The sequence below is a fragment of the Tupaia chinensis genome, unplaced genomic scaffold (assembly GCF_000334495.1).
Source record: "Tupaia chinensis unplaced genomic scaffold, TupChi_1.0 Scaffold000117_2, whole genome shotgun sequence".
NCBI lineage: Eukaryota > Metazoa > Chordata > Mammalia > Scandentia > Tupaiidae > Tupaia > Tupaia belangeri.
In genome coordinates, this window is record NW_006159583.1 from 8,840,455 (window position 1) to 8,849,498 (window position 9,044).

The 9,044-nt window shown below is 37.0% G+C and overlaps 1 long non-coding RNA gene across 2 annotated transcripts in view; it reads left to right on the forward strand.

The window, feature by feature from the left end:
• Positions 1-9,044, forward strand: part of LOC102470362 (uncharacterized) — a 125,852-nt gene that overhangs the window by 107,963 nt on the left and 8,845 nt on the right. For both annotated transcript variants that reach the window (XR_333947.1, XR_003548722.1), the window contains one exon: positions 6,967-7,112. This is a non-coding gene — a long non-coding RNA (uncharacterized LOC102470362). The remainder of the gene's footprint in view (positions 1-6,966; positions 7,113-9,044) is intronic.

Below are 9,044 nucleotides of genomic sequence, written 5' to 3' on the forward strand. Positions count from 1 at the left end.
TCTATTTTAGGGATTATTGTCTGTGCTTTGGGAGTCTTATTTAAGAAGTCTTTGCCTACTCCAATGTCTCCCAGAGATTCCCTAGCATTTTCCACCAGTAGTTTTATTGTTTGAGGTCTTAGGTTCAGATCTTTGATCCATTTTGAGTTGATTTTTATTAATGGTGAAAGATAGGGGTTCAGTTTCATCTTTCTGCAGGTGGATACCCAGTTTTTCCAGCACCACTTACTAAATATGTTTTTTTTCCCAATGGGTTGACTAATATCCTTTGTCAAAAATCTGTTGCCTGTAAGCTTTGGGGGTTATTTCTGAGGTCTCTATTCTATTCCATTTGTTCATATGTCTATTTCTGTGCCTATACTATTCTGTTTTAATGATCACAGCTTTATAGTACATCTTGGGATCAGGGAGTGATCTTCTTCACTTTATCTTAAGGAGCTGATAACTTGAGATTCATAGAATCAACAAAACAAATAACACATATGAAAGATAAATATAAATATTTGCACTTAACTTTAAAAAACTACTTACATTGAGAACAGATATGGAGAACAAGTTCAGTAACACTTCGCATGAAAATTAATTTTAAAAATAAAATGAAGAATTGAGCTATGAATTTTAAAGTTTAATCATTTCTCTGCTATAAATTAATGGTGTGAATTTGGACACAATTTATTTTTAGAGTGATTTTTGCTTTAGGGCACATGCACTCGTTGGAGAGACAGAGAGACAGGAAGTGAGAAATCACCCTGTAGGGGGAATGGCCACACTACAATCCCTTCTCCTCCATTCTCCTCTCAGGATTTTGGGTTCGCACACACAAGTGCCCAAAGTGAGTTTTAAACCTCTGGGTCCAGGACTTGAACCATGATTAGCCATGTGGGAAGTCCAGGAATGTAACCATTATACAATCTGCTGGTCCCACAAAATATTTTTTTAAGTTTATTAATTTCTTTCATGAGAAAGAGAGAAATCAACAGAAAGAGGTAGAAAGATAGAAAGAGGCAGAGAAACAACATCTCAATAGGGCCCTCCTGCCACAATCCACCCCCAGCCTCAGTTAGCCCACGTTACAGGCATGCATGCATCTAGTGTATAGAGGGAAGCCTTGGGTGGTGAACCCAAGACCTTCACATTTGGGTCCAGTTGTGTTACTGCTATGCCATCCTCTGGCTCCTGTTACAAAATCTTAGAATCTTGATTTTCCCATTTGATAAAGAGGATATTGTAATAAGATTATCTTTGAGGTTCTTTCTGGATTTAATTTTATTGTTCTATGGCTGAAAGATGTTTGTTAAGTAGCAAGTCAATATGAAGCAATGATGTAAGATGTGATGCAAAAATATCTGATTCATTAAAAGGCATACAGGAACTAAACCATCACACTATATTCAGTAAAGTCACTTAATTTGGCTAGAAAATTGAGTTATAGCTACCATATATTTTGACAGATATTCAAAAATAGATAGCACATCTGGAAGAGGTGGTTATTATTCTGGAAACAATATTATAAATAGTAGGATCAGCACGGGTTCATTAGCCTCAGCCTGAGAAGAGACTCCCAGTAATTTTTTCTAGAATCTCTTCTTAAAACTTCAGGGAGATGATTATAGATTTTCCTAAAGGTCCCATAAAAATAAGCAAGAAGCAAAATTTTCTAATGACAACGATTTTCTTGTAATAAACTAAATTGCTTTGGATTCGACTTGCCTCACAAAGGCAGTGTTCATTAGAAAGTTGAACAAACAGGAGTGGGTAGAAAGCAGGGTTTGATGACCTTGAGGGTCCTAGGTGCCCAAAGTTGCTCTGTCCTCTCATTTTCTGAGTGCTACTATTAGTTTAGAAATTATAATTACAGCAAACTCATGTACTAATGTCAAATATGACTAATTTTTATGGCAGACAAACTAGATATTTATTGATTAATCAAAAGTAAAATATTATAGTTGTCAAAACTCCAGACAATTTCATCAGTTCTTTATAAAGAAGTATGAAAAACTGCAATGAGGTCTGAAGTCTTTACCAGCTCCTCCCGCTTCTTGGGCCCCTTATACTCCATAAGCATTTCCCTAAGTATACTTCTTTATTATCTAATTCTGTCTAGGCACCTGCTGCTTGGAGAATATGGACACAGTAATAAACACACAATAAATATTAGTAATTTTATCTTAAGTCCTCTGAAACTTGAAATTAATTTTTTTCCTGTGAATAGTTTGCTCTCTGTTGGTGAATATAGGGATGAAAATGAATTGGAGCCTTATGTTTTTTTTCCAATGAAAAAATGGAATGATTCATTATTTTAGATGGATAGTAACAATTTAGAATTGAAGAATTCTAAGAAGAAAATATATTAGGTGAAATATTTAATATACTTAATGTTTAGACTTCACATCTAAATGAACTCATAAAGTTTATATTGGTGTGTACACAATCACTATTTATGTGTAGACAGGATTCAAAGAAGGAACAGCAGGGGGAGTGTAGAAAGTCAAACACCTGGCCAGGCAATAGCCATTCCACTGTCTGGATTTGGTGGCAGCTTTTTCTGTCTCCTCTGCTAACATTTCTAGCCAATGAATCCACAATTCCCCAAAGCCAAGCATTTCCTGCAAGATATTAGAAAGGACAGGAAGCACCATGTGCTTCCTGGTTTTGGAGGTGGCACAGGACTGTGGGGCAGCCAGTAAAAGCAAACACCCCAAGTGGGAAAGGATTTGATGACCTTGTCTACAGAATTTCACTTCTCAGCAGAATGACACAATCACTTGTTGAGTTTCAGTCTGGATTTAATGATTTGCTGTGGGTAGCACATTTACTGTAGAATCTTTACTTTCAGAGCTTCAATTTAATAAGGTAGACTGGACAAATACCGACTCACTCATGGGAAAGAAACAAAGATACACACAGCCTAGCAGCCTTGTGAGCATAGGGTGCTCTCAATAGTGATAAGCAAACATTTTTTGTCCTGGAGTCAGTTAAGACAATTCTGGAATCCCTTCATTGAGGAGAGTGTTAAGGAGAGTTGAGAAAAAGTATAACATTATGTTTTTTGATGGAGAGAAGGGAGTAATCATTCTAATTAAAAAGAGTTCTTTGGCTTCCAGTTCGGAGGCAGAGAATGACATGTGAATAGGGGCCATAACTTGGGTTTACCTTTGAATTCCTTAAACATTTTATAAAACTCCATGTTTTAAGATGTAGGTTGAACTTATAGGGAAAAATGTACTTAAGTTATTGAAACGTATGTCTCTGTTAGGGCGAAGAAGGAGAGCCATTATTTCTGTGGCCTTTCTGAGAAGGCCTCTACTTTTGCTGGTGGTTTCTTATGAGGATGGAACAGCATTAGTTTTCTGAATAAGGAAGGTATTTTAATTACCAAATGAAAGACTATAGAGATTAAAGGCAAGGGATGTGGATGAAACATGGTATGAATCACAGTTCTATTCTATACTACTTCCGTTACTCTGAGAAAGTTATTTAATCTTTATTATAAGCTTCAGTTTTCTAATGTTGAAAATGGACTAAATATTGGTACCTACCACAAAGGATTTTTGTGGGGTTAAATGAGATGCAGCATATATGATGCTTAGCACAGTGCCAAGAATATTTCATGCAAGCACAAATTCATAGTGACTAATTAGAGGAGTTACTGAGGCATCTCAGTGCAATGGCTGTTTGTTACTAAATTGCTTGCAAAAAGAGGCATATTTGTCTTTTAATTTTTAAAAAAAATTAAAAATTAACAATTTATGATGGCTTTTTCAATATGACTGGTATTATTGTCTTTTATCATATAATGGAATGTGTATTTTCAACTGGAGATCAAAAAGAACCAGAAGATTATCTGCATCTTGAACTAGAGCTATCATCTGCTAAAAAGTTTTATTATTAAGAAAGGAAGATAGCTTGGGAACCAGCAGTTAGCTTAATGGCTATGTAGTCGACTCCCATGTAGTCGACTGCGGTTCGCGTCCCGGACCTAGTGGCTTAAAACTCACGTTGGGCGCATGTGTGTGCGTGTGGCCAAGATCCCGAGAGAATGGGGGAGAAGGGATTGCGGCGTGACCATCTCCCCTGGGGGGTGATTTCTCGCTTTCTGTCTCTATGTCTCTCTCTGTCTGTCTGGCGAGCGCAGGCGCCCTATAGCGAAAACCTCTCCAAAAAAAAAAGAAAGGAAGATAGCTGTTTTTACATGATACTCAATGCATAATTGCAAAATGAATAGGTTTATCTACTTATTGAACAAATAAGTATTTTAAGTAATTACAAATGATGTAAAAATATAATATAGTGATATGATAGCGAATGTGCTGTATGTTTGTAAGAGGGGCAGTGCTCTGCAATTTAGATTGGAAGATAGTCCAAAAATCTAAATTAAAAAGTTACTTGAAAATTGCAGCTCCTATTAAATATGCCCAACTTAAAAATTTCCAAAAGTTGTGTAATAACGTTTACATTTAAATTCAGTATTTTCTTGTAAAAGATTATTTTGCTTATTTTAGAGTTTATGGACTTTCTGTGTTTTATTTCTCTAATATTGAAAAAGAAAGTGGGGAAAAAACAAATTTACTTTTAGTAACCAAAAGTAAGGTTTTTTGTTTGTTTGTTTTTGTTTTTGTTTTAGAGGTTTTTGCCTTAGGGTATATGTGCTGGCTGGAGAGAAACAGAGACAGAGACAGTGAGAGGGAAGGTAAGAAATCACCCCCAAGGGGAATGGCCACACCACAATCCCTTCTCCTCTGTTCTCCACCTGGGATCTTGGGCATGCATGCACATGTGCCTGGTGTAATTCTGAAGCCACCAGGTCTAGGATTCAACTGCAACTGGCTATGTGGGAGTCCAGCGATGTAACCGCTATGCTATCTGCTGCTTCATTGAAGGTAAATTCTTAAGCTACACTCCTCCATTATCTAATGTTTTAGCAACTTCTACTGGCTCGATATTTCTAAAATACCAATCAAGTGATTATTCTGGACTCTAGACAGTTACTTTCTATTGATTGTATTAGAAACTGTCAAGAACTCATTTGATGATAGTAAGTTTTTGTTTTATTTTGTTATTTATTTATTTATTTATTTATTTATTTATTTATTTATTTATGAGAGATTTTTGCTATAGGGCATGTGCATTCACCAGAGAGAGAGAGGCAGAAACAGAAAGTGACAAATCATCCTCGCCCCCCCGCCCAGAGGGGTTGGCCACACTACTATCCTTTCTCCTCCATTGTCCTCTTGGGATCTGGGCCATGTGAGTTTCAAACCATCGGGTCCAGGACTTTAACCTCAGTAAACTAAGTGGAGTTCAGCACCTTAACCACTATGCCACCTGCTGGCCCAAGTTTTTGTTTACATAGTAGTAAACTTGCAATCATACACAGTGTTATTGAATATTTAAAATTCACTTTCTATTGATGTCCTTTCCTATAATACACTGCCCAGACAGTAGAATACATGCTTGAATTTTCAGACTTACCCATTCATTTAAGAATTTATCAAGTGCCTATCAGGTGTTACTTTCTTGTAATAGTAGATTGATATATCGCTGTTGCTATTTCATCCTTTTTAGCTTGAAAAGCCAGAAATTTAATATGACTCAACCTATTTCAAAACATGCTCTTCTTGGGGACCAGCAGGTGGCATGGTGGTTAAGGCGCTGGACACTCCCACATAGCCGACCAGGGTTCAGGTCCTGAATATGGTGGCTTGTTTTTTCACTTCCTCTCTTTCTCCCTCTACTCTCACCCTCTGTCTCTCTCTGGTCAAATTAAAAAAATAAAATAAGTGAATGAATAAATAAAATAAAATAAATAATTATTTTTAAAAAAACCATGCTCTTGGGAACCAGCAGTTAGAGTAATGGCTATGTCGCTGGACTCCCACGTAGTCGACCGTGGTTCACATCCTGGACCCGGTGGCTTAAAACTCACTCCGGACGTGTGTGCGTGCGTGCCCAAGATCCCGAAAGGAGAATGGAGGAGAAGGGATTGCGGTGTGACCACCCCCCTGGGGGGTGATTTCTTGCTTTCTGTCTCTATGTCTCTCTCTGTCTGGCGAGCACATGCACCCTATAGCTAAAATCTCTCCAAATAAATAAATAAATAAATAAATAAATAAATAAAAACCTTGCTCTTCTTTAAAGAGCTTTTTATCTCATGTAAAATTTAAATTTTACTTATACTTAAAACTTTTGTGCCAGTGAAAATCTTAAACTCTATAGGTCAAAATATTTCTGTATAATAAAGCTATTTGCCCGATTCTCAGTCTCATTTAGAGGAATTTATTTTCTATATTCAGCATCCAGAATAACAAATGATTTCTTGATCCCTGTGCTGTATCATTGAGAGTTATTTATTTGCCCACTTTGTTGTGATTTTAAAAGCTAATTTAGCATCAAAATTAAACCAAGAAGTTGAACAGTAGCCCAGTTTTGTTCCTACTTGGAAGAACAAAGGTAATTAATCTTTAACTTCCCATATCCCTACCTACTTTTTCTCAAAAACATAAATATTTTTTCTTATCAGAATTATCTTAAATCTCAAACATTTACAATATATACTTACATGATACAGGGAATTGGAAGGATTATAGAATGGAGGTTGTTTGTGATGTGTTCTGTGCTTGAATTTAGAGCTTATTATTTATTTTTGATCTTTTTGATTTAATGCCTGATAAGAGTAGTGGCATATGGAGCATGTTCTTATGCAAAGTCCAGTTATGGCTCTGATTCCTGGAAAATAGGTTCACCACTGTAGAAATTCACAAAAGCCTTTGAATTATTGACCCTACCTAACAACCTTAAAAAGTCCATTGTTTTAGGTTTCATGGAATGGGAATTGGGGGAGAGGGGACAAAAGGAGCACAGTAAGGTAGTGGGAGGGGATAAAAAGGGACAGCATGGAAAGATATATGTACATTGTAAAATGCTATTATTTTAAACCTGAAAGTTTTGTGTTACTTTGCATTTAAGGTACTGTAATGTATTCACGAGAGCCCAGATTTAAAAACTAAGAAGATGGCATTCCTTCCAAACAAGCTAAACCCAAGGCATTATCCTCATTACAAGCCTGTCTGCCTCTGTATGCATTGTTTCCTTCTTCCATTGCAGTTGCAAAGGTAAGGCTACTTGCTAAAGAGCCAATCCTCCCCTCAACCTCAGAATCTCATTTCCTTCCTATACTGTTTACTATCTTCCTCCCCTACTGTGTGTTTGCTTTTTCTCTTTCTACTGTATTCTTCCTTTCATTGGTTAAACATATACAAGTACTTTCTTTTAGAAATGTCTCTTCATCCCACTTTCCTTTCTAGTTGCCACCCCCCTCTCTTATCTTTACCTGTGCGCAGGAACTAGGGCAGAAAAGAAACAGTTGTCTTTACTCAATAACTCCATTTCCTTGGCTCTCATTTACTAATTAAACTTCTTCTGAAACATCCCTGAAGCTAAGTCCAACACACATTATTAAGATTTCATATCACTTGCCCTCCTATCAAAGTATAACAAAGCTGATCTTTCCATCCTAATAGAATTATCTACTGATTCAGTTTCAATGATTCTATATTCTCTTGGATTTTCTGCTACCTCACAGGTTGCTTGTCTTACTCGTCCTTAATCAGCCAGTTTTCCTCCATCTGATATGTAAACTTTGAACTTTTTCATGCTTCAAACTGAGGCTCTCTTCTCTTCTCCCTAAATCAAACTTTCTCAATGGTTCTTTGAAAATAGTTCTCAGGGACTAGCAGGTGGCATGTTGGTTAAGGCACTGGATCCACATGACCAACTGTATGGTTTGAGCCCTGGACATTACTTTAAGCTTTAAAATCATGCTAGGTGCTTGTATATGCATGCCCAAAGCAGAGAGAGGAGTGTGGCTGGCAATCTCTCCTGGGGGTGGTTTCTCACTTTACCTCTCACTGTCTTTCTCTGGTGAGCACATGTGCCCTATGACAAAAACCTTAAAAATAAAGTAAAATATTTAGAAAAGTCTTAGAGAATTCCCAAGTAAGTTCTCAGTAAGTCTTAAAGAATTACTACAGAGAGGGACCAGCAGTTAGCCTAATGGCTATGTCATTGGACTCCCATGTAGTCAACTGTGATTTGAGTCCCAGACCCGGTGGTTTATACTCACGCCGGGCGTATGTGCATGCGTGCCCAAGATCCTGAGAGGAGAATGTAGGGGAAGGGATTGCAGTATGGCCATTCCCACCTGGGGGGTGATTTCTTGCTTTCTGTCTCTGTCTCTCTCTGCCTCTCTAGCAAGTGCACACGCCCTATAGTGAAAACCTCTCCAAAAAAAGAAAAAAAAAAAGGAATTACTACATAAAAATTATTCTTTTTATAGCTCTCAGTTATTAGTGTGAGAGTAAGCTGTAGATGTAATAAGCCAAAAATAATGTTAATTTTCTTTTGATGGGAGATTGATAGTTTTCTGTGGATCTGCTTATTTTGGCTAATTTATTATTATTTTGTGGAATTCCCTTTCTAATTAAAAATATCAGTTTGATATTAGTCACCAGTATGGGTAGAAGAAATTTTAACTTTTTTATTTTTTAAGAAAAAACTAAAAAGTTCTACTGGATTTTTTCCAACTTCATCCAAGTAGACTCAACATTTTTATCACAAACGTCTACCATAAATAGGATTCTAATAAGACACGGTATGTCATACATGGTGGATGGCAAGAGTATTTCTCTGCTCTTACACCTAAAAATGACTTCTTGGTGGAGCCCGTAAGTGGCAATGTGGTTATAACATGAGATAATAGTAGTCTTGGACCCAGTGGCTTGAAACTCACTCTGGGTGCATGTGCATGTGTACTCAAAATTCCAGGAGGAGAGTGGAGGAGAAGAGATTGCAGTGTGGCCATCCTTCAGGGGATGATTTCTTACTTTTTCTCTCTCCATCTCTCTCTGTCTCTATGGTGAGCATAAGTGTGCCCTATAGCAAAAATGTCTCCAAAAACAAAACAATAAAAGGCTTTTTTTTCTTTCTTTTTTTTTTTTTTTTTTTTTTGGGGGTTTTTCATTTAAGGGAACGGGCGCCCTGCAACA